Here is a 27,200-nt window from a genome sequence, read left to right on the forward strand (position 1 = left end):
TCTAAAGAAAGGTCGCTTGGAACTTGACCTCCTACTTATACTAAGAGTGTCAAGTGTTAAAGAATTAAAAACAAAAGCAGCATACTAGCTGCTGTCAATCAGGAGGGGCTTTGTTCTGCTCTTTATTGCAAAAGGCATGATGCTCTCTGAATGGAAGGAGCAATCAGCCCATGTCAAGCCTGCCACCAGGAACATTTGACACTGTCACACTAGAGGGCCATCCCACAGGCTGGGCCAATCACTTGATGTTCAATGGAACTTAACAATAAAACACAGCACAATAAAAGTGTCCACTGGAAACATCACAGCATATAACTATAAGCTGTTCTGTATTTTGTAGGCTTTCTAAAATGAAAAACCTTGACCTGTCTTTTCTCAAATGGGCTTACTGGCACTTGACAGTCTTTCCATTGCTACCCTTGTTTGGCAAGAAACACAGTAAGAAAATTGTCCCAACACAGACAGAAATGGCAGGGGACCAAAAAATAAAAGTGTCTTTGATTTCTGTAAACATGAATTGTGTCTAGTTTGGCGTTATGTGAGTTTGAAGAATAGACAAAGAAAGAGCAAGGAATACTTTTTCGTATGGGAAAAATAGGGAGAAAAATGAGTGCTTTTTTTCCCCAAAAAGACTGATTTAGTAGTTTTTCTTGTTAGATGTTTCTTTTATTTTTATGGTGAAGACAGTGATAATTAACTCATCGCTATACTTATGAAAAATCATTTTAACACTGGACTGTATTTCCAAAATAAACAGGTCCAGAAAAGATGGCTATCTGATAAAAAAAAAATAAGGATAATGTCATTATTAATCCCTGATATTGTATCTAAATGTTTTAGCTCTGAGGATGAATGTGTTTATTAACCCAATCAGCAAAATCTACCTGGGCACATAGGAAGCTGTAGCTTGTTTCACACAACTTACTTCATTTCTTGAAATAATAATCTTTAAAAGAGAAACTCTACAGGCATTGTCATAATTTGTTTAAAATATCTGTGATAAAACTTTATATTTTATGGTTATTTGAGGAAAGAAACATTAATATAGAACAACATTATCCAGATGTCAAAAAGCTACCTTTCATGAAAGATATGAATTCCAAGCAGTTCCTTCACGTTTCCTGGATTTTTCAACCATATAAAGGTAGAGACAATTCGTATACTGTGCCGACTTGAGTTTTAAAAGTATGCAACATACCTCCCACCATTTGTTTGCCATCTAAAAGCGATGCTATGGTGACCACTCTGAGGTCTCAATTATTTCAAGAACAGATAAATAGGAAACCATCTGATTCAAGAAAATGAATGAAAAATGAAATCCTGGTAAAAAAAAAAAAAAATCCTGGTAAAACTCCAGGATTTTAGTTTTCCTAATACCACCTTCTATTCTTAGGGTAATTTGGAAAAGCAATAAGGCAAATGTCCACAAAGCTTTCAGGGAAAAAATACCTGAGTCAGTGTGGTTTTGCTAAGGCATCTCTCTGTTGGATACAGAGCATTTAAATGATGGAGATTGACTTTGTGAGCATCTTTTCTGTTCATGGCTCCATCCCTGAAGATCTGAAAGTGTTACAAGATGTCACTGGTTGTTCTGCTCGAAGAGTTTCTTGTGGGAGAGTGGTGTGGTGGGGTACATGTTTTCATACTGTGTGAGCTCTGCCAAATCCTGAGTCTAAGCTTCACTCTGGCATCCCTGGAGATGTCCTGTGTAGACAGCTCCTCCTTCACCCCAGTGCTGCCTGTGAGATAAACAATGAAGCGTGGCCATCGAGCCTGCTCAGACCTGGGAGTCTTCATTGTGTGTCACTCTTGGTTAATATCATGACAATATCATAGTGCTCCTTCTAGAACAGAGCAACTCAGGATCATGGATACTGCAATGTTTTCAGAGACTTTACTAGAGATGGGGGAACTGTAAGTATCAATGCAGATAAATAGGACACTGGGGTTAGGCTATAGAAAGCAAATGATTATAAATGTTGGGACTAGAAAGTTTCTGTGAGAGGGATTTTTGTGACAATTGTAGGCGTACTGTGGATATGTACATGGTTATGATTTCTCTTCCCAACATAAAATGGCAGAAATCTCACAATCAATGGCATATGCTTCCTCTGTACCGGGACCAATTATTCTGTCACAACAGACTGGAAGCCTTCAGGAGGTGACAACATGTCCTTGGAGCTTCAATGGCTGACAATTGCTAGAACCGGCTTGATGTGAATGACAGTCATTGAAGAGAATGTAGAGTCCTTGCCGGTCCACCTGCTGCTTTGTTGGAGAATGAAGAAAACTTCAGCCAGGACCCCTTACTCTCAAGTTTTCAGGCCATAAACAAACCCGAAATTAACATAATTCCTTCCGTGAAGAGTAACATAAACTGTGAGTTAGTATCATCCCAATTCTCAAATCCGAATAGCACCACCACTTCCTGAGTCTCAGTTCGTCCTCCCCACAACCTTGTGATGTGATTATGCTGATAATATTTCTCTGCGAATTAAGGTTTGCATAGGTTCCAGTCAAGGTGGGTAATAACAGAAGAAAATGCAAAGAGTAGAACAAATGAACTATAGTCATTCACAACAAGAAAAAATAAATTTTGGTAAATTTTTATATTAAATAAATCCCATTTTTAAGTCATGATCATGTCCAACTTCACCCAGTTTCACTCTTTGTGCTTAAGTGCTCTACTTAAACACTCTCTTACTCTCTGGAGGGACTTCTCTGACACTGGGCTCAGAAAAAAGAAAGAGCTCCTACAAGATGTGATTGCTTCAGGTTATAAGAGCAAAAGGGGAGGCAAAAGTGAATTTCATTTGCATAATGTGCCACTTTTAAGGACCATATCCTGATCCAAAGGAAAAGTGTGTGTGTGTGTGGGGGGGCTTACCTGGTATACTTGTTTTCTGCATTAAAAATTACTTTTTAAATTTCATGCAAAATACTAGATTTAATGACATACTCATGAATCCAGCTGCTAGGAAATCTTTCAACTTCTTACCCTTTAGTGTAATGGGATTGCCATTCACTCTGGACATGACTGAAGAAGCTATTTGGTGAGTCAAATATCCTTTCTAGCTGAAACCAATGTCTTGTAACAAACACAAGGGAATTGACACTAAGAAGTATGTCCCATTGGAAAACTATAGAATCACCTTTTAATTAAGCCAGTGGTCATGTGATAAGAGTCTTGCTAACACTATACATTTAGAATTAAGATCTTACATTGCCAAGCAACGGCCAAAGCTAATGAACGTCATGTTGCCCTCTTTTATGAAAACAAAAATTGATCTTTATGGGTAAACACTGCTAACTCTTGGGTAGAGATATAGTATGCTGAAATGTTAGGTTTTTGTTGGTTTTTTTTTTTTTTTTTTTTTTTTTTGCTTGTCAAAAATCTAAAGTCTCAGGGTGCCTGCGTGGCTCAGTCTTTGAGCATCTGCCTTTGGCTCAGGTTGTGATCCTGGGGTCCTGGGATTGATTCCCACATTAGGCTCCCTGCAGGGAGCCTGCTTCTCCCTCTGCCTGTGTCTGTGCCCCTCTCTCTCTCTCTCTCTCTCTCTCTTACTCTCTCGGTGTCTCTCATGAATAAATAAATAAACTCTTAAAAAAAAACAATAAAGAAATACAATCTTTTTTTAAAAATCTAAAGTCTCCACTGAAATCTAACATTTCTTACTAGTCATTTCATTCACAAAGCTTGCAAACAACATAGCAACTCAGAATTTTTAATTAATGATACTGCAACTGTGATGCCAAGGAAGAAAAAAGAATTACCAACTAAAATTGTTGAATCGGGCAGCCCCGGTGGCCCAGCGGTTTAGCGCTGCCTGCAGCCCAGGGCGTGATCCTGGAGACCCTGGATCCAGTCCCATGTCAGGCTCTCTGCATGGAGCCTGCTTCTCCCTCTGCCTGTGTCTCTGCCTCTCTCTCTCTCTCTGCATTTCTATTAATAAATAAATAAAATCTTAAAAAAAAATAAAAAAATAAAAAAATAAAACTGTTGAATCTCTACTAGGTGCCAGCTACTTTACATGTGTTTTCTCAAAGTAATCTTGTAAAATAGGCATTATTATTGCCATTTTATAAATATATGTATACTATTTTAATTTGATGGGGGGAACTTGATGCAAAGGTGTAAAAAGTGAAAAAGCACTACATACAGCAAAAATTTTGAAGAGATCAGATGCCAGATACTTCTTAATGGATGCTGTTTTAAGAGGGTTATCTAAATATAACCTAGAAAGTGTTATAAGTAGGATGTGTGCTAATATTTCTGCAGTGCCCAGAATACTCATAAAAGCAGTTCACTTAATGTTATGCTCTGGTAGTGCCATGTTATAGCAAAGTGTTCTTCATCCCTCTATTTCTAGTAAGTCCATCACTATGAAATAGGTACAAATTCACATTATTAGGTTTTATTTGGAAGATTCAGAGTCAAGATTCTAGATGCCTAGTCTTATTCTGAAAGGTCTGTGTAACCTTTAACTGCTCACTTAATTTTTGCCTCTGTTTCAATGTATAAAATAAAAAATGAAATTCAATGAAATAAAATGAAATAAAAGGCTAGTGTATGTTTCAAGAAAGGATTGGTATATATAGAACTTTTTTTTTTTTTTTTACTGAATCAGTTTTCCCAGTATGGAAATACAGATACATTGTGGCCTTCCATGGGGAAGGCAGTACGGCCCAGTAATGTAGATGGACCCTAAAAGAACTCAGGTGGACCTGAGTTCAGGTTGTATTCCAATAACTGCCTAGTTTTATCCTGCAGAACTGTAGTTCAACCCTGCTTTTGACTTAGTGTTGTGAAATGTAAATGAGGATGATTATAATAAACATGTACGCCTAAAGGGGTTGTTTTGAGAGTGAAATCTAGCACTGACATACTCATACACATTAGTTATTATTAATCTCCAGAGGGCTCTTCATCAGTCTTTTTAGCCTTCAGGTGTGCTGCACAATAATTCCATTCTCTGAGTTGCAGTGAGTAGAGTATTCATTGTTTATTGTTTGTTTGTTTGTTTTTAAGGGGGTGACATTTCCTACCTAAATCTTTTAACTTTGAACTGAAAACTTTCAGCATGCCTGGGTGGCTTAGTGGTTGAGTGTCAGCCCTCAGCTCAGGTCATGATCCCAGGGTCCTGGGATCGAGTTCCATATCAGGCTCCCTGCATGGAGCCTGCATCTCCCTCTACCTATGTCTCTGCCTCTCTGTGTGTGTCTCTCCTGAATAAATAAATAAAATTTAAAAATAAATAAAAATGAACTCAAAACTTTCTAACTGTTCCTCATCACCTTAAGAGTTAATTTCAAAAGGTTTAGGTAGGTTAATAAGGCTCTTCAAGGTCTGTCCTTGACTTACTTCTACAACTTCACCTTTCTCTACATCACAGTGGTCTCTATTCCCAGCACATACACAGACTCACTATCTCCCCCAGGTTACTTAGAGTTCCCCAATTTGCCTTGTTTTTGTTTGTTTGTTTGGTTTTGGTTTTTCCCCTCTTTCTCTTTTGAAAGAGGGAATATTCTGCAGGAATATTCCAGAATTCCCTTCCCTTTCTTCCCTTAGCTAATTATACCTTTGTCTTCACTTTTCATGGAACACATTCCTAAACTATTGAGTTATGATTCCCTCCTTTGTGCCTCCTTGTAACTTACTATAGCATTTACCATACATAAAGTTCTATAATTACCACTTATCTTCCCCGTCTAACCCTCCTAAACTCTACTATCCTTGAGAACAGGTATAATTTGCTATTCATAGCTATACTCCTATAGCCAGCCTACAGAGTATCTATCTGTAGAATGAATAAACTAGGGAATATGGGCCCTGTAAGGGATGTAGGTACATGTATTCCAGGGAAATTCTGGAGACTCATCAGGTCTTTCACAGGACCTGCCTTACTGAAAGGACTTCAGACACAACACAGTTTGGTGTTGATTCAACAGCACATGGGAAAGGATGAGAAAGAAGCCCTTCCTGTGCTGTCTTCACTAAGAAATCACTCTCTAGCTTATCACAGCAAAGAGTCTCTACAGTTTGATGTTTAACTGAAACACATCTATAATAGACCTCAGGGCAGATACTGAAAAGTTAGAAAAAGCTGTCCCTTGGATCAAGTGCTCAGAGGGAAAAAAAAGGATTTCCAGAGGCCACACAGTTTGGTAGTGTGACTTTATTTAGGATTTGGCTAAAATAGCCTAGACTGAATTTCTATCTTAGGAGGTCTCTTAGAAAGCTGAATAAATATAAGTACTAGGGTATCTATTCATTTTGTCTAAGTACTGAACTAAGTCCAGCCCCCTTGTTCAGTCTCACAGAAGTAAGATAAAATACTGGGCCATGATCATCCTTTTTACAAGTGCTATTTGAAGTACTTTACTATCCAAGGATCAGCAGCAATGGTTCACCTGGGCATTTGTTAGGAATGTAGACTCTTAGGTCCTACCCCAGATCTATAGAATCATATATAATCAGAAGGAGATCTTATGCACAGGTAGTATAGATATACACGCAGCATTTTCACATTATGAATCCCCACACCTTTCCCTGTTGTAACACAGTAATATGTATCAGAAAATTTAATATGTCTATACCTTATAGATAAGTTGTTCATTATAATACGATGATATTATGCAGGCATTAAGATATTTATTGAGAACTTTTTTGATATATACCTATATACACTATACATACTGATATATACCTTTATATATTTAAACCACAATGCCAGCTGAAAAAAAGGCTGCAGGAGTCTATACACATCTTAATCTCTGCTTTTTTTGTGGTTATGTGAAAACAGAACAAAAGCTGGAAGGACAAAGTTAATAGTGACTACCTCTCGGTTATTTATAGGTTATTTTCATTTTCATATTTGCACATTCTAAATTTGAGGCATTAGGAACTGCTTGTGCATTAAATCAAAAGTTACAGAAAAATTCTTCATGTATGCATCTGACAAAAATGAATGGGGAATGTTTACATTTGCTTTTATAAAGGGAACATCAGGATACATTGTTGTGTGAAGAAAGCTACATGGAGAAAACTATGAATAGTATGCTATCATTTATCTTTTTTAAAAAATGGGGACAGAGTATAAATACACACACGTTTTTGCTTATAGTAAAAAAGTAAAGGATAAGCCCTAATTAAAAAAATATTTACGTGTGGAAGGAAGGATTGAGGTAGAGAAGAAAGGAATACAAATAAGACTTATTTGAATATACTATGTTTTTTAAGTTTTACTTTAAAAATATGCTAATATTTTACATAATTATAATAAAAATTAAATAAGCAGTCACAAAAAATTGAAAGTAAAGTAAAACAAACAAGCCCACAGAGGATACAGTTATTGTCATAAGCACAAGGAAAATAACTATATAAAGTGATTTTAGGGATCCCTGGGTGGCACAGCGGTTTGGCGCCTGCCTTTGGCCCAGGCCTTGATTCTGGAGACCCAGGATCGACTCCCACATCGGGCTCCCGGTGCATGGAGCCTGCTTCTCCCTCTGCCTGTGTCTCTGCCTCTCTCTCTCTCTCTCTGTGACTATCATAAATAAATAAAAATTTTTAAAAAAAGTGATTTTATTAATCTTTTTATATCTTTTTTAAAGAGTTTATTTATTTATTTGACAGAGAGAGAACACAAGCAGGGGGAGAGGCAGAGGAAAAAGAAGAAGCAGACTCCCTGCTGAGCAGAGAGCCCCAAGTGGGGCTCTATCCCAGGACTTGGGATCATGACCTGAACCAAAGGCAGATGCCTAGCCAACTGAACCACCCAGGTGCCCCATAAAGTGATTTTAAAAGACAGTGACTTGACTGTAAATCTTAGTTGGGATATACCTTACACAAAATAAAAAAGAACTACAAAATTGTTTTAAACTTTCAGTGTCATATTGTAGGTGGTAAGACCTTATTGTTATTCTAAGATTCATTTTAAAAATGAATAAGAAGCTGATAGTCTCCTTAAAAACCAAGATTTTTGTTATAAAGAAAAGGGATACAGACACAGGCTCAAAGGTTAAAAAGGAAACTAATGGTTCTGAATTTGAATTGGAAAAGTATTTATGAAATCAAAATGTATTTTATCTTGGAAAAAAAATCCTGCTCTGTCCATTAAAAATGCCTATAAACAATGACCAAAGCAAAAGCAATGAGCACAGGCTGTACTCAGATTTTGGATTTTAATTATAATTTCCCACCTAAAACAAAACAAAGCAAAGCAAAGCAAAACAAATTAAAAAAACAAAAACAGTAAAACAGAGCTCTTTGAAAAATTAGCTGACTCTAGTGCTGAAACAGGAAAACTATAAAATCAGTTTGGCATATCTTACCTGACTTCAAAGCAAAGAAACCAAGAATGACAGGATTGTATCACAAAGACTGCTATGACCAAAATTGTGTTCTCTCAAAATTTGTTAGTTGGAGCCCCACCCACTAGTGTGATGATATTTAGAGATGGAACAATTGGGAGAGAGTTGTTTCAGCTGAGGTCATGAGGGTGGGGCCTTCATGATGAGATTAGTGTCCTTGTAAAAAGAGATACCAGAGAGCTTGTATTTTTTTTTTTAAATTTTTATTTATTTATGATAGTCACAGAGAGAGAGAGAGAGAGTCAGAGACATAGGCAGAGGGAGAAGCAGGCTCCATGCACCGGGAGCCCGACGTGGGATTCGATCCCGGGTCTCCAGGATCGCGCCCTGGGCCACAGGCAGGCGCCAAACCGCTGCACCACCCAGGGATCCCGAGAGCTTGTATTTTTAAATTTTTTTTCTCTTTTCCATGTGAGAATGTAGGAAGAAAGATGATCTGCAAGCCAGGAAGAGGGCTGTCACCAGAAACCAACCTGCTAGCATCCAAATCTCAGACTTCCAGCCTTCAGAACCGTGAGAAATAAATTTGTTAAGTCATCCAATCTATGGTATTTTGTTACGGTAGCCTGAGCAGACTAAGATAATAATAACTCAGAAACCAATATGAAGAGGTTTCCAATGACCTACTCAAGGGAGACAATTTCATTGTCAATAAAACATATAACTTCAATGGGTTAAAACAAATAGGGTGACTGGGTGGCTCAGTCAGTTAAGCACCTGTCTTTGGCTCAGGTCATGATTCTGGGGTTTTAGGATTGAATCCTCCATCGGGATCCCTGCTCTGCGGGGAGCCTGCTTCTCCTTCTCCCTCTGTCTACCACTCCCCACACTTGTGCTCTCTCTCTGTCAAATTAAAAAAAAAATTAAAAACCCACAGCAAATATATTTATTTCCACGAATTCATAATGATCTTCCAAACAAGATAAAACAAAACATAACAAAAAGAATTTTACTGGTCACCTTTCCAAAATATTAGGGAAGGAAATTACAATATTTGACTACAAAGGAGACAATTAAGCATGTATCCTGCCTTTCCTACAAACTATATTACAGAGTCACTGAATACTTCAAAAGTGGCAATATCTTTTTATACAATTATTCCATCTAATAAACGAGAAAGGATTAACAGAATTAGGATATCACTATTTTGCCATTCCTAATGGATTAATGGATCTTGACAATAATCGTCAAAGGCTATTTGCATCACACACACACAAAAATGAGACAACCAGACATTACATCCCTCCTGATGGAAGTGCATGCCACTATTTATAATCTTTCCAAACCTCAAACTCTACTTATCAATTCATAAGAATCATAGGGTCTTAGGAGCAGATAAAATGAAACTATGGGGATGCTATACCAAAATTCATACTGTAGCAAACTCTACAGGACAAGTAGCTTGGTTTCTTATATATGTAAAAACAACAACAAACCCAAACCAAAAATTCCAAGGCAGGGTGGTGAAGGGAAAGGATGAAGAAGAGACCTAGAATTGAAACAAGATTTAAGAGATATCTCATCTATTCACATGTGTAGACACTATTTGGATCCTTATCCAAAAAAACTATTTGAAACTTTTAAGAGAAAATCTGAACATTGAACATTTAATGATATTAACAGACTATTAATTTAAGCTTTAATGTTGGCATTGGGTCTGTTTTTTAAGGGCTTTTATATTTTAAAGATGCATGCAGAAATAATTACAGATGTTATATTTATAATTTGCTTCAGAATGATCTGGGAGGAAAAGAGTGAGTGGGATTATAAATGAAACAAGAAAAAATAAATAAATGAAACCAGATTGGCCATAAGTAAATACTAGTTGGCTGATAAGAGCAAAGATCTCCATTACGCTACACTCTCTATCTTTGCAATGTCTAATATTTTTATTATAAAAATGGAAGACACTTAAAAACCAATAGAAAAATGAACAAAGCACATGGATCTATATCTCACAGATTTGAAATGGCTAATAGACATATTTTTAAAAGATTAGTATCAGTATACCAAAATGTGTAAATTAAAATCAAAACTTACTTTTCATGTATGTAAGACAAATATAAATAAAAAAAGAGAAAGTTTTAAAAATGAAATTCCATGTTACTTGATCTACTAGTCTAAGATAGGAAAACAAAACCAAATCTCAGGTTCTTCTATGATACACTTGCCTTAGCAAACTGCTTCTGAATGAAGATGTAAAGGCCTCATTAGGATTGGAATCTTGAATATCTTGTTTAGAGCAAATGTCCACGCTGTCACAAACCTTAGTCCTTAAATAATCACCTAGATCACTCTCTAGGGTTTACTTCTTAAGTGTTACCTTATATAATTGCCAGTTTTAAATCAAATTTGTTGATAGTGAGGTATTTTTGTCTTTGTTGCTTCATGAGGAATGATGTGATTCTGAAGCCTTATAAGATAATACAAGGAAGAGAAATGTGAACCATTCATACTATGGTAATATATGGAAAGAGAGAGAGAGAGAAAGAGGTTTAAACAGCTTTGAAAACTTAGTCTTAGAGAGCTAACAGACTACAGACCCAGGAACCAATGGAAATTCAAAGAATGATATTCATTCTTGTGAACAATGGAGTTGTTCTATTAGTTTGTTCATTTATAGGTATGTTAAGGGCATTTCATTACATTATATTAGGCTCCATCCCATTATATGTTCCATCTTGAAAGTCCAACACCATCACCCTTAAGCTAAATATAGCAGCGTTTGAAGACAGACTTTTTATAATATTCTTTAATATGGTGATGTTAATTCTGTTAATTTTTCTTGCAACAAAAATGTATAATTACATTCAAAGTGTCAAAACAATAATGAAGAGTAGGTTCTATGTTTTTGCATAAAATGGCCCCTCCTTAATAAAGATATAGCATAGCCCACATGAAGTTCTAAAAATTTAAATATTTTGAAAAAAGTGAATGGGAAGACTTGAGAGATAGTAATAGATTTTTTCCTTTGTGTGTTGTTAGACATACACAAATTCTCTTCATGCTTGCATGCAACAGTGTTTCATTGATGCCCACATCTTAACTAACCAACCATAAAAATAAGCACATTTGGATAAGTAAACAATGAAAAAGAGAGTATTGAGGAGAAGTCAAGTTTTCTCCAAATATTATAACTTTCCACTTACCAAATTCATGACAATGTCCATTATAACCTGGCTATCGAATTTACATGAAAAAAAAATCTGGTTTACAGCACTTTCAGACACAAACTGTTCCAGTTTTATTATTCCAATAAGAGCAACGGATTGTTGATTCTCTATTTTCCTCTCTCACCAGGGATTACATTTTGCCAAGGTTGCATTTGCTGTGTATGTAGAATTCTATGCATTACTCAGAACTTTCTGGACACTTATAAAACTGAAGCCCTGTGGCTATAAATAGAAAAACAGGAGTCTGAAGAAGGAACATTAATTTCCTAGGAATGTAGGCACAGCCACAAGCCTGTCCCTTCGGGGAGCCCACATAAAATGAAGCATCAGGTATGAAGATTTCTGTGTTGCTTTCCCCCCTTAGTTATTAAGACTGAGGTATACATGGAACATGTCAGAAGAATAACAATTATCAGCAATATAATAAAAGGACAAAAGCCGGTAGAATCTGCAAGTGAATGCACTACTAAGCAGATCAGGTAACAGAGTAGTTATCTAAGTTTTTGTATAATAAGTTCCATTCTTTGTGAAGCAGAATAATAGGTTAGAATAAACTCTGCCCTGGCAGTTCATGGATAACATTGATATGCAAAGTAGTTCTGATGGGTAGATAAAAGAATGCAAAGAAAGGGAGCCAGGGTGAAGTTCTGGTCATGTTCCCCCCAAAATTCAACAAGCATGTGGGGTAAAACAGATAAAGATGACTATGCAGTGGGCTCATTAAGAAGCAAGTGTGCAAGGGCTGACGGGGAAGAAGACACAATTCCATGGGCAGGTTATAGCTTTTCTTTACCAAAACTATGTATGTTTCTATACCGAATTTCAATATAAACCCATTACTTCCTCAAGATTATATGTGTAAGAAGATGCTCAATAAAATGTCCCCAGATTCATACCAATATTACTGTCCAAGTAATTGAAACATGTGCTGTTGGAGCCCGTTGATACATACTCCCTGTCCTTCCCACCACAGAGCACATAGGCACTGCATTTCTTTATGTCAGGACTTCCTTGGCTGGCCAGAGCTACCCAAGCTTCCTCTAGCAACCTAGATGTACTGGAAAACTAACAAATCACACTGAGGGATCATTAACTAGTGACTGTCAGGGGTTAATGTATAAATGCCCCTGTTCCTTTGCTCCTTGGATGGGATAACTCCAAGGTGGGTGTCTTGCTTTGGTTCATAGAGGTGCCCTGCTGGGTCTGAGCTCCAGTCACCTACAGTGGTAGTTGGTTTAATAAGGTACTGTTTCCTTAATGCCTCAAATAAATTACTTGTTCTTGAATCTTTATCTCAATATCTGCTTCTTGGGAAGCCCAAGTTAATGCCATAAATATCGTCAACCCTCAAGTATTGTAAATGATGTGATTTTATGATTATCTACCTTTCCGTCTTCTTGTGGCCTCTGTTCGGGAAGGAGAGGCCAGCAGTCACACATGATACAGTGTGGCTGATATAACAAAAGATCTCTCCTTCCCAGTTCTTATAGTGTGTATTGATTATTAAGGACCTTTTTAACAATCAAACTTAATTTTTGAGTAGTTTAAATGATCCCAATTAATTAGCTTGCCATGATAATGGCAGGTATCATTCACTATGTTCTACTCTATTTACTAGATGCATTTATTTTGCCTGTGAGACATGTACTATTATAGTCCTCATTTTTAAGATAACAAAGCTGGGAACCTAACCCACATGAAGCCACACAGCTTAGTAAGGAACAGAGCTAGGCTGAGGAGCCAGGACCACTTGAGTTGGATGTCTGCTAGCTTCCATAACCAAGTGTCTTCATACATCATTGCTGCACATCAAGACCCTAAGGGAGTTGTTTAACAGAGGAAAGAGAGGATTTTTTAAATGTCAGTGCCTAGGGGATCTTTATCTAAAGCAAGTAGGAGGAAAGAATATTGAAATCCTAGGGACTGGTCTTGGTTTAGGGGACACACAGCAGCCAGTGAGCCCTAGGTATTCCTATTTGTCCCATCACCATCTTGTTCCGTCTGACCAGCCCATTCAACAGAGGGATGGGAAAGAAATAAAAATCAAGTTGAAAATTAGTAAAACTTTTGCTGCAAGAACTGGCTTATATTTTGGGGTAAAATTTTGTTTGGGATTGTTTGTGAAACTAAATTAAGCAACAGTTGGCAATCTATACAAAGCAGAGTTTGTTCTCCAGGGCTGCTTATGTACAATTTCCTAACAATAAAAAGAAAATTCATTATCTGTCAGTAAAAGTTAGTGGTTTCATGACTTCCTGGAAAGACTCTGATACTTCATCATTATTAATTTTTCACATGAAATTGTTACCTGAACACTGCCTGAGAATCCATTTAAAATTTTACAGTGGGGGAGAAAGGAGAAGGCAAGAAAGGGAATCCAGCAGAATAAAAGCTCTTGGACAAAGAAGCTAACATCTTGAGTCAAAATAATAATGACACATAAACTCTAAATATGGAGTGAGAGATGCCTGGGTGGCTCAGCGGTTGAGCATCTGTCTTTGGCTCAGGGCGTGATCCCGTTGTCCCGGGATCGAGTCCCACATCCAGCTCCACGCTTGGAGCCTGCTTCTCCCTCTGCCGATGTCTCTGCCTCTCTCTGTGTCTCTCATGAATAAATAAAATATAATAAGTGAATAAACAAACAAACAAATAAGGAGTGAAATATCCCTTCCTTAATAAACATTAGGATAAGCATAGTCAACAATGCTTTCTAAGAGGTCAGAAGAGAACTTTTATGGAATGCCTACAGTATGTCCAGTCAATTGCCCACATTATTCCATTTAACCAGATGGGAATCCAATAAAGTCAGTATGACTTTTTTTTTTTTTTTTTAAATAAGGCAAAGGTCATTTAGCTAAGACCTGAAGCCATGCTATTTCGTCTTCTACCAGTCTGTATTATTTACTCTTTCCGATACTAAACTTCTTCATGGTTAGAGTGCAAAATTCATCCCTCCTGTACAAGTCATAAGATCCTAATATGAACAAATCCTACTTCGGTAGTAGTCATAGTAAAACTTAAAAAGGAAGCTGGAATCTTTGGCATCCTTCAAGTCCAGGTATTGTTTCAAACATAAACCACTGCCAAAGTGTCTCTCAGAATGAAAGGATGCGTGACCAGGCAGTGTGGATCACAGTGGGCACTGAGAAGTTCCCAAAGGCCTGAAATAGCAGTGATAAACAGCAGACATGCTTGGGTTACAAATAATCACATCAAGAAAGTTTCCATGTACTCTGTGCCTAACAATTGTTCCATGAATATAAAGTTATCTGCCTCATTATCTTTTCATTGCTTTGTATGCATCTTTTTCACTTTGCTAGATTTTTAACTTCAAGGGGGTGGGGTAGGCAGGAATAGTTGTTTCTGTTGTCTCTTTGCTTTCATGCATGCTTCCTCCTATGTAGCCACAGCATCTAGGACGGGGGACTTCCATAGAGAGTGAGTTTGAAATACAACAGGACTCTAACCTTTAGCAAATCTTGTATGATCTAGAAATTCAGAAACCACCTGTATTAATTAGAATTTAAAAAAAACAAGCAAGAAAATAGAAAGGGTACCACTTGAATTTATATACAGATTTCCAGACTAATTTTTAGCCTTTGCTAATTTAATTAACCCAAAACAGAGTACCTCCAGCTAATTCTACAGTAATAACTTTTTAATAAGATTAAGTCAGCCTATAAAATGTATTTATTTATTTATTTATTTATTTTTATTTTTATTTTTTATATATATATTTTAAGATTTTTCTTATTTATTCATGACACAGAGAGAGAGAGAGAGAGAGAGAGAGAGAGAGGGGCAGAGGCTGTCCAGACAGGCAGGCTCCAAGCAGGGAACCTGATGTGGGACTCGATCCCGGGACTCCAGCATCATGCCGTGGGCCGAAGGCAGGCACTAAACCGCTGAGGCACCCAGGGATCCCCTATAATATGTTTTTAAAGCAGTTTTTTTTTTTTTTCATGGATTAACAGTGGCTAACAGAGATTTCCCTTTCCACTATTCCTTTTCCTTGTCTCCTCAAAACTGTACATATGCTATCACAATATTTATATGCAACCTGATCATAGATGAAGGACCCCTTAAGGACTTAACCATTTTGGGTATGTTAATGAATTGACTAAAAGTTATTTTTTGACCCAAATACTCTAGGAAATGCTTTTGAAACAAAATGTGATTAGATTCTGCTATGAAGTCCACCTCTAATAATCTCAACATCTCAAGTCAAACAGCTAACATTCATATTCCTTTTTAGAGAGCTGCACACAAACAGGCATCCTCACCAAGGTGTTCACAGGTACATGCAGTTAGTAAATGCCATCATTCCCTCAGGCATCACAACACCTTAAAATATCTTTCTAAATATCCAGAGAAAATTATAATCATGAATCTCAGATCTATATATTAGTTTGAATTTGCCTTTATATAGCATCAAACATCACAAACATGCATTCTTTTTTATTTTTTTAAGATTTTATTTATTTATTCATCAGAGAGAGAGAGGCAGAGACACAGGCAGAGGGAGAAACAGGCTCCATGCTGGGAGCCCGACGTGGGACTCGATCCCGGGTCTCCAGGATCACACCCTGGGCTGAAGGCGGTGTTAAACCACTGAGGCAGCCAGGCTGCCCCAAACATGCATTCTTAATGACTGTTTTCTCGTGAGCAAATGTCTTTAATTAATACTAAATTTGGGGAAGGAGAGAAAGAAAAGAAGGGCCTTGTATCTTTATCAGATATCAGATTGTTGATTTGTCATAGAGAAAAGCATCTCAGCAGAAGATCACTTTAGTCTCAAGATGGTTTTGCAGAAGTTTTTTTTAGTCATTAAGCAGAATAAGTTATAGTATCTGCACATGGAAACATACATGTGAATCATGATGTCTAGTCAGTGGACTTAAACTGTATTGAATGAAGTGATCTAAAGCAAATGTTAAGTACTATACCTGAACTCTGATCATTCATCATTAAAAAGAGGATAATTACTCTTATACTGTGTTGTCATACTGTGTTGTCTTTTTTGGTAAAAGACCCATCCTAACATTCAAATCCTTTAGAGTTACTAGATATTAGTTACTGTGATGCAGAAGCTATATAGCTTACTTGCATTTGCATGTGCTTTGCAATAATATTATTAGGTGATCTGTGTAGAGGATCAGAGAAATGATGCTATCATACACCATCTTCTCTCCTTCTGTTTCACCATTGACGTGAGGCCTGAGAAAAGGCTGTGGATCACACTGAAAAATATCTAAGAAATGATAGGAGAGGAATATAAATAGTTATTGATTAGGCTACCAAATAAGTTCTCTTGGCGTGGAGATTAAAAGAATATCGAGATGATTCTGGTGCATTTCTCCTATTCTACTGTTCCATTTTTTATGTCAACAAGGCCAGGACACTCAAGCATATTCACATTCAGCTCATTAAAGTTTTGAATACTTACTGTTACACCTCACTACAAACAAGGCCCCAGACAATGAATGTTGGCAAGTGGTACTAGAAAACTAGAAATGATGGCTTTTAAAGTCTTAGCAAGTGGGGCTGAATGGTTAGACATGCAAGATAAAGCTAAAATGGGACATATGGCATTTTAAAGAATATGATGCAGGGCCACACCTACATACAATGTTTTATTGATTTTTGTTTCTTTGTTGTTTTTTGTTTTTGAAATTTGATCATTACCAGCATTTGATGACTATCCACAGAACTGCTAGGAGAAAATCCGCATTGTTTTCATTGTAGAGAAAGACAGTTTCTATAGATAAAAACATGCCATGTACTTTCAACAAGTGTTTTTTCCATTAGATTTAACTCTAGGGCAGAAGTATGAGTCTCTGCAGAGAAACCAGAGCAAAAATAAAAATTTAACCTGGTGCTTATACTGTTTACATGACAGATGAAAAGAGACTCAATAAATCAACAGTGTCAAGAATTAAGCCATCTTGTTTGGTTTTGTTTTTTCCTCTGGGGTATTTTTATGGGACTTCTTGACTTTTCTTCTTTAGATAAGTGGAAATGAAGAATCCACTAAACGAATGATTGACTATTATAAAGAATTGCTTGATTGGTATTACCAGAAACCTACAAACAAGTCATGAGAAGAAAAGTAACAAGAGCATGCGCTATTATTTCTTAATAGGAGAGCAGACAGAGAAGTCATTTCTGAGCCATATTTTGGGTCAATGTTATCAGGTAAGAAAGTTATACCTCAGGTCAACAGCAGGTATTTTGGGAGGAAGTGCAGAGCCCTGACTATTTGGTCCATTTTCTTCTTGGTGCTTTTGTAGCATAAAATACTCTGGTAAATACAAGAGAAAACTTTTGCTCTGCAAAATACTTACTGGAACTTATACCTCAAGATTAATGCTTTATTCTCCTATGTTTTGATGGAAGTGTCAATACAAGACTGTGATATGAAAATATGATTGGCATATTTCTGTAATATCTCTTCTTGCCTGCAATTCTGTATGGTGAAGCTTGCCTTTCAAACCACAAGATAATAGAACTCCCTCTGGTAGATTATCTTTTCTGGTAGATAAACCTGTACATATATAAACTTGCCAAATGTTGCCAGTGGAGAATATTAAAAACCTTTTAAAATAGATGCTAATTATTAAATAAAAAGAAATTCCTATTTTTTGAGTTGGGACATGAAAAATATTTTTATTTTAATGAGCTATAGTAACAAAAAATATCTAGAACACTCTTTTCTAGTCAATGTTCACAGGTTAAAATTAGTCCAGCTATACAAACTAGCAAAAAGACAGAAAAGGATATGTAGGGAACAAAGGTCAAACTGCTTAGAAAAATAAAAATAGAAAATAAGTATTGAGTGTTTGGTATAGCACAGAAATACTGGTATGGAAAGTATAGAACTGAAAAGAGGGCTTTGGGCTTCTCAAAGCTCTCATCAGTAGAGCACTAACTAATGGAAATTACTTTCAAAACTATTTTGGTGATGTGAATACAGATTATTTAGCACTTGAATATTCTCGAAACTGAGCCATGACAGTATATAACCAATTTCAAAAATCACAATATAAAACAAAACAAAAAGATTCCTAGGAGGTGGGGCAGCCCTGGTGGCTCAGCGGTTTAGCACCAGCACCTCTGCTGGTGTCTCTGCCCCTTCTCCCCCGTCTCTATGAATAAATAAATAAATAAATAATCTTAAAAAAAGAAAAAAGATTCCTAGGAGGTGAAAGAAATAGAATCAGATATAAAAAGAAAATTGAAACAAAACATTTGTCATTTTACTTTCTCTCAATCATCTTTTTTTTTTTTTTAAGATTTTATTTATTTATTCATGAGAGACACACACAGAGATATAGGCAGAGGGAGAAGCAGGCTCCATGCAGGGAGCCCAACGTGGGACTCATTCCCGGGTCTCCAAGATCACACCCTGGGCTGAAGGTGGCGCCAAACCGCTGAGCCACCCGGGCTGCCCTCTCTCAATCATCTTTATCAATGTCTAATAAATACTATTTATAGTATTCTATGTGTTGTACAAGATATAAAGGATAAAATTCACAATCCCATAATGCACTGGAATATCAGTATTTTAAGCAATGTGCCCCCCTTCCCAGGTTGGGTCCAGTGGCTAGATTATCAAGGAAGCAGTCATTTTTATAGTACATTTCCCTTTCAAGAGATTCTCATCATGATGTAAAATGTGGCTACTCCGTAATAAAAGTTATTTTATCTTTCTTGGTCTAATAACCCAGAAAATAAAATCATTTGCCTACTGTTTCTCACAAGGTAAGAATTCAAGTTAATCAGTACATATAAACAAATTCTATTGAGGGCTTCACCTTGCCAGTTTGGGACAAAATATATATTCCATAATTATTAGGGTAAAATTCCTTTAATTAAATGTAAAACTTACAAACCATCAACTCTTGTTATATGAGTAAAATTAACCCCCTGAGAATATCTACTGCTTTGTTTTCTTAATAGCCCAATTTTAAGTATTCGGAATGTATGGGTCAAAAAATTAACCTTAAGGCCACATTTTCTCATAAGTTAATTTGTGTATTTTAAAAACATTTTAAGGAAAAAATAACCCTAAGTCATTTTCATCTAAATCTTTCTCTATTGGCCCAGAGAACACAGAAGCAATGACAGGGACAAGATGTAGATCCTCTTAAAATTATGCATTCTGTTTTATTTGAAGGCAAGAAGAATATCCAACGGGCATTCTAATAAGGTTAAATTCCTAAAGCAATCCATCCTTAAAATAAAACACATAACTTTGACCAAATTCACAAACTGTAAAGGGAGGCAGAAAACCAGTATAATTAAAACAAAAGATTAGCTCTATGAATGTTAGTACAGAGTTCATAGATAACAGAGCTGTGAGGCTGTCCCATGCAATGTCTGAATCACGATCCCTCCCCTTCACAAATTCTCCATTCTCTGACTTCCTTTTTATCAGCAAATATAACTATAACTTATAGTTCTAACTCTCCATCGAGAAACATCCTGTGACTTTCTGTTCCTGACTTGGCCATCTCCATTAATCAAAATGGAACATCTTTAAGACATCAAACTAAAGGTTAAACTTAAAATGTGGGAAACTATACTCTTTCAGAAAGAGGTAGATGGGAATGTATGCATCTTTTAAAAGCATTACAATTTGTGGATAGGAAAGTATCCCCTTATTATCCTCTTCCAAACTGACAATAGAGATCTTATCAACAGGAATGCATTATGCCCTTCACCTTGCAATAAGAATTGTAGAGAACCACTGAAGAAGCAAATGATCCTTTTATCAAGAAAATGGAGAAATGAAACTAATGCACGTGAACTCTTTGGAAGACTATTCATTAATTGAGAATGTGGTATTGCCCACATACAATAGGAGGTGGGAGAAGAAAAGAAAACAAGGCTGAAGAATCCATCTCATCAAATGGAAGATGACCCTTGCTCTGAGAAAAACACTATCGAGTAAGGGTGGAGCTGAGGAAAACAAAACCTATTTGTCCCATAAAACTGACATTCTATCTACTCCATGAAATTTCCTCAGGCACCTTTAAATAATAATGTGATTGTTGTCTTTTCTGTCAAAAAGTTAAAACACCTGTTAATCTGGAGATAGTCTAATCCGGGTATTTATTGTTCTATATTCTACATACTTGACTGCAGTTCATGGGGCTAATAATCCTTTCAATGTTAATTGTCACCACAATTACATGGGCAGCATATCCTTTGATTATCTCTCACAACTTATTTCTAACAAATCACAAATGTAAAAATATTGGTATTTTCCCAGCAGCCTCCAGACTGGGAATGTAAAGTTTTATGTCCTCAATTTATTTTTCCTCAAATTGATGCTTTTTACGTATAACATTTTATATTTAACAAGAAGAAACATTTTCCATGTGTGCCAACACAGCATACCTCCAAAGCCTTTATGTCTAATTATCAGTTGTTATTTATCATTTATTTAACAAAAATAATCAGCTCAGCACCTGTATAAAAGTAAAATGGGGATTACATCGAGACACCTCATGTCAAAAATGCAACAGACATTCTTTGCTCTATAGCTCTGAACTAAATGTCTTTATGTTGGAGGAAAAAGAAATCCTGTAGATAACAATGTTCAAATGCCCAGATGACTTTGTCAAAACTAACTAAATAACATAATACATGTTGCCTATGACTGAACTCTTTGAAGATTCTATCCTTTTGATTATTTGCAGATGATCATATGCCTTTAAATATCAGGGTCACAAGATAGATTGTGAAGGGACCAGATTAAACAGAAAGCTAGCTGTTCCGGGGACTTAGAAAAATCCCTTTATGTTTGGTGGCTTTTAAAATCACTTCTACTATCTGACACTAGGTTCTCAATTGACACAATTTACAAGATTATGCATAAAGGTATAAGTGAGACCTCAAAAGGAAATGAAAAAAAAAATCTGATTCAGAAAGAAGCCATGCTTAAAGAAATTTCACAAAATAGGCTGCACTTTCAAAATGCATGACCTCATTCTTTCCTGGCACTACTGCGAATGCGAAACAAAACCAATGATATATATATTTGTATATTTTGTGTAGACACCTAACTAGTGCCTGCCACTGTATGTCAGAGAAAGAAAAATGATGGCCCTACTCAGGATAGGAGGCCTCTTGTCCTTTGATAAAATAATGAATTTGCTTCCCCCAAACCCTAAAGTATTACTACACACAGAAACTGAAGGAAAAAAAATAAACAATAAACATTATAAATTGTTTAAAGTTATATCCTACTATTTTGGAGTTTGTGTACCAAAAAGACTGTGCAAAATAAAAGGAATGCATGTGTACAAATGTAACAATCATTGGTTCTCCTTTTAATTTTCTATCCTTCCTTGTAAATTCATTTTTACTTAAAATAATTTAATTTACTTAAAATAAAACAGATAGACCAGCTTCTTCACAGACTCATTGAACTCACAAAGATAGAATGAAATAGTTCTTGATATAGACGGACTCCAGGAGATGATCTTTCCATTGGGAGGCACACAAACAGATTAAAATGTGCTCTTTATAGTAATAGAGATAGAGTCAAGACTGAGCAAGTGAGAGCTCAAGGAAAGAAAAAAAAATCTCTTCTGTCTGCCTAAGTAGGCAGAGGAAGGCTTGGGACGGGAAACTTGCTGAATATGTACTAAGTGCCAGTTTGCATTTAATTTTCTGTTATGCCTGTCTGAGGTCAAATATACTTTTGCCCTGGCATAGTGTTTACCTCCACTTTCAAATGAAGCTCTGGACAGGGACGGCAATGCCAGATTCCAAGTTGGGCCCTTCCTCTAAGCCCCTTTGGAAGGAATGTTGGTAAAGTACATTGGAGGGAAACCCACATTAAAAGTCTTCCTGATTCACTCAGCTGCAGAAGTGGGTGATGGTGGTAGTGGTAGTGATGCAGAGGTGGGGGTGAGGTGGAGTAACTATGACAGAGAGTGCCCATTGAAGGCTTCCAGGAAAGGTCACTGGAATTCCTATTAAAGTGAAGATGGTGTCAAGACCTAGATATGTCCTGGAATAATGCACACAAGCTTCTAAAGAAAGCTCCTTAAACAAGCATAAATATTTCTTGGCCATTATGCCTGCTTGTTCAAGTTCAAGTCCTGTGGTTTATGCCTATTGTTTTTGCAAATAATTTCTTTCTTAACATATCTACCTTAACATATCTTGACCTATCTAATCACGAACACATCCATCTCCACAGCTAAAGGGGGGTGACAGCCAGAACTTACCTACCTGTGTCAGGTAGTGGCTAAAGAATTGTTGCAACTAATGCTTTTTTTTTTCTTTTAAAGAATAAAAAAAAAATAAAATAAAACCTGAAAAACTAGTCTTTGCTTGAATGGATGGGAATGGACTTGGAATAGAGGTTAAGCAGTGACCTGAGTATCTTATTGAATGTATAAATGAAAAAAAAAAAAAAAAACCAAAAAAACAAAAACAAAAACTCATATCAGAAGTTTTAAAACCTCCAATAAAAAAAATGTTCACCAGAATCTGTTGTGATGACTGAAAGATAGAAAAATTTACACACACACACACACTAAAAGGAAAAATGAAATCTAAGAAAATAAAACATGTAAAATAAACCTAAGAGAACCCTGCTTGGGTTTACCAAGAAACACAGACAGTAAGAAAATAAAGAAGTGTTATTCTTTAAAGTACACAAGACCAGCCTCCTTACAGCGCACATGTGTGTGTATGTGTGTGTGTACGTATGTCTAAAATGAACTTTAAATTTTAACTGTTTGAAAAAAAAATAAATTAATTAATTAATTAAAAAAAAATTTTAACTTTGAATTTTGGTCCATGGTTGTACCTATCTAAGTTGTTAAAATAAAAAAAAAATACTCTGTGATATCAGAAACAATGCAGGATAATGACATTTGAATTTGGAATAATATGTAATGTTTAAAAATTGATATAAGAAACATATATTTCAATCATATATGAAATATATATATAATATTCCAGAACGTATGAGGAAAACTGCTCAAAGTGTCTTTATCAAACAAAATAATAATAAAAAAAACTGACAAAGCAACTCATACCATGAAAAATGGTCATTCCATGAAAAAATAGTCATTCTATCATTCTCCAGATGTAATTCTATATATAGTGAAATGATTCCACTAGAAGTGGTCTTTCACCATCCACAGTTAGTTTTATTGATTCTCTAAATGCTACAACCACACAGTAAAACTATCATATAGCTATCTAGAGGAATGCATGAATATACTTCACTTTACAGAACTGTATGCTTCTGAAAACCTCACCCATTTTAAAACATTAAAGTGCATTATATATAATAATGGCATTTGAAAGTCTTCAGTATCATGAACAGCAGAGAAAAAGCATCAAGAGTCAAAATATAAATATCAAGACTCATCTTCTGGGAATTAGTATGGTATTTCTTTTAGTTTTGAGTTTTTTTTTTTTTTTTTTAAGATCTTATTTATGAGAGACACAGAGAGAGATAGGCAGAGACACAGGCAGAGGGAGAAGCAGGCTCCATGCAGGGAACCCAACGTGGGACTCAATCCCAGGTCCCCAAGATCAGGCCCTCGGCTGAAGGCAGATGTTCAACCTCTGAGCCACCCAGGTGTCCCAAGTTTTGAGTTTTAATCGATGGACTGACCACCCAGCTGTGCTATTAGTATCCCCATACTATTAAAATTGCCGTCCAGGATGTCAATAATAATACACTCAAATGTACTGAGAAAATAATGTTCAAAATAAAGAAGGGACTGTATTTTTATCACATCATGTGACTAATTAATTGCCTTCTCATAAGAATATACTTTGTGTCTCCTTTTGTTTATTACACTATTCACACCTTTCCTGGAACAAGCAGTTCTCTTCATAGAGAGCTACATAAATCTAGACAGGAACAAACAGCCTCAATATACGATTGACACCCAAACTGTCAAGCCAGCAGCTCTGGTGACAGTCATTTTATAAAACTGCTTAGTCATTCCTGTCTAGCCCTGTGATGCCCAAGTATCAGCTGCCGAGAAGCCATATCATGAAATGTTAATTTGGCTCTTCAAGATAACATGCTTTTAAAAAGTGATAAGAAAGAAAAGTTGAGCAGGGCTCAGACAGACTGTCTCTGTTCCCAGGTTCTGAAAATGCACTCCCAGAAATATTTTCTGTAGCCTTATGAGCAGCAACATTCCTCAGTAATCCTGATGAAATGACAATTTTCTCCCGTCAAGGAGGTGGGGTGGGTGTGCGTCTCCCCCTGCGTATTTCTGGTCAGGAGTTAATGTAAGACGTGGCAAGAAAACATACCCTACAGGCATGTGTCCTTAAACTTCACACTTCGCTAAAGCTGTTCCTTTAGCTTTGCTCTCATCTGCGGCCTCCCCCACCATTTCTTCCCTGTTGCTCCTGTTCAATCTGGCAGCACATTTATGGATGCAATCTTTATGAGACCTGCCATGTGAAATAAACTCACACTCTATTCTCAGCATCCTCCTTTCTCTCGTATATCCCCCTTGGAAAAATGTGATAACCTTTGTTTTCAAAAATACTACTGACTTGTGTGTGTATTTGCTTTGAAAATTGAGTCTTTGAAAATGATCCTGAGCCAAGCAACTCACACTTGGGGAACACTGCAGTGAAGAGACAGATCACACAGAGGCTACGAGGAACAAAACAAATCGTCTTGACATCTGCTGAAGTGTTATAAATAAAGCCGGCTAGTAGAAAAGATGAAAGTGGAGCTTGATTCTTCACCCCACCATCCTGCCCCCACATGCTAAGAATAATCTTGACTGACCCAGTATCTCTGTGCTTCATAGAGAAAAGCAGTAACGTTGAACCGAGTGTTATTATCTCACAGCAACGGTGACTCAAATATTTAACTACTTAGACTTTTATACGTTGCATCCGAAGAGTAATTCCTGGAGTGTATCAGCCTTAAGGCAAATAGTGACACATTTTCATTCTTTGAATGATGGAATACATCAGTCTCCATCTCTTCCTCTCTCCCTCTTTCTCCCTTGTTTCTTATTCTCTTCCCCCCAACTTGAAGTCTTAAACCCCATCTAGACACCCCTTTTATGAGTAGGACTGTTGCAAAGGAACACTAATTATTCTAATAAGATGCAAATATGAGGGGTATCTGGATGGCTCAGTCATGAAGTGTCTGCCTTCGGCTCAGGTCATGATCTCAGGGTCCTGGGATCAAGCCCCACGGTTTGATCTTCCTCTCCCCCCTGCTCATGCTCTCTATCTCAAATAAATAAATAAAAACAAAATCTTTAAATCATATATATACAAATATGAACTAGAGAGAAGCATTTTAGAGTGGTACTCAGCAGCCTTCTGCCCCTTTTCAGCTGCCTAATTCAATCTAGAAGTGTTTTTAGATGACTACATGGAATAGTTCAGAAGCTCACTCAAACGCAGTATTTAAAAGAGATGACATGCCTCTTCTTACTTTTCAGCTCTAGCTTCTACCTGTGGCAGACATCACCAAGCAATTGCCATACTTTCCCACTCAGTACAGACATCGCCCCAGGATCCTTCTTGACACAGCACTCCCAGCAACCATCAGCCATTATCAATGAACTAAAGCTGCCGTAGAAAATAGCATTTAATTGCCTTCTTGCATCTAGTGATCCTTCCTTAAGATCAATAAGCATGGAGGAAATTGTGGATCAATCAGCATGAGTCTATTTACTTTTATGGGTGGTCTTGAGGGAAGCTGGTTAACTTCCAATCCATATATCCTTGCATTCTTCTACTAATTGTGATGAAGCATTAGAAAATTTAAGAAATCATGAGCTAAGTGCAGGGTATGTACCATGGTAATCAGACTGAGTAGCATATCATTTTCATTAAGTAAGAGAGCACAGAGAAGATAAACATGTCAGCCCCCACAGTTACCATGTGAAGTCCTAGGGGAATCTTATTATTAAATTAAGAAAAGTATCATGTCTGGCAGTACATATACATTCATTCAGACATATATATTAATTAATTTTAGTGTGATGGCAATGCTCTCTATTTGGATAGGGCTCCAGGTAGATACATTTAATAAAGCTCATGGAATGGTATATTTAAGATTTGTGAATTTCATTGCATGGAAGTTTCATCCCAAAAGAAAAAAAAAGGTATTGAACTCATTAATATGTGTTGAGTGTTTAGAAGTGGAACACACTGGTGTCTGCAACTCATGTCTTATTCAAAAAATATGATGAATTGATGAATGGATAGAGCAAAGGGTATGTAATAAAGCAAGTATAGTGAAAGATTACTTGTAGAATCTAGCTAGTGAATTCACTGTAAACTTCTTTCCATTTTCTGCATATGTGAAAATTTTCATAATAAAGCATTGGGAAAAACTACAATATACTCCTAGTGTTGTGAAATGCTTGAGACCTAGTTGTCTTTTCTCCTTTTTGACTGGAAGCAAGAGATAGCTCAATTAATGAAAATGACTTGTTACTGAAATGTCTTGATTTTCTTCACAAAAGAAGCACTGGGATGCACTTACACAACTTCTAGCCAGGAGAGAAAAAGACAGACTATTTTACCTAGATTGCACTACCCTCACTGCACCCAGAATGATGTATCTTAAACATAGCACTTTTGTTAGCAAAGCATCACTCAAATGTAAATATAAAAACACAC

At 36.5% G+C, this 27,200-nt stretch overlaps 1 protein-coding gene and 1 long non-coding RNA gene across 23 annotated transcripts in view; one reads left to right on the forward strand and one right to left on the reverse strand.

Moving 5' to 3' along the window:
• Positions 1–27,200, reverse strand: part of RBMS3 (RNA binding motif single stranded interacting protein 3) — a 1,287,947-nt gene that overhangs the window by 288,452 nt on the left and 972,295 nt on the right. The gene's annotated exons all lie outside the window — the stretch shown is intronic.
• On the forward strand, positions 1,772–26,646 carry LOC112668660 (uncharacterized). 2 transcript variants are annotated; one of them, XR_003141774.3, is made up of 5 exons: positions 1,772–1,914; positions 8,797–8,901; positions 11,674–11,876; positions 17,555–17,741; positions 26,012–26,646. It is a non-coding gene; the product is annotated as an uncharacterized LOC112668660 (long non-coding RNA). The 2 variants fall into 2 exon arrangements; XR_003141775.3 differs by lacking the exon at positions 1,772–1,914 and having other exon boundaries at positions 8,601–8,886.

The sequence above is a fragment of the Canis lupus genome, chromosome 23, assembly GCF_003254725.2.
Source record: "Canis lupus dingo isolate Sandy chromosome 23, ASM325472v2, whole genome shotgun sequence".
NCBI lineage: Eukaryota > Metazoa > Chordata > Mammalia > Carnivora > Canidae > Canis > Canis lupus.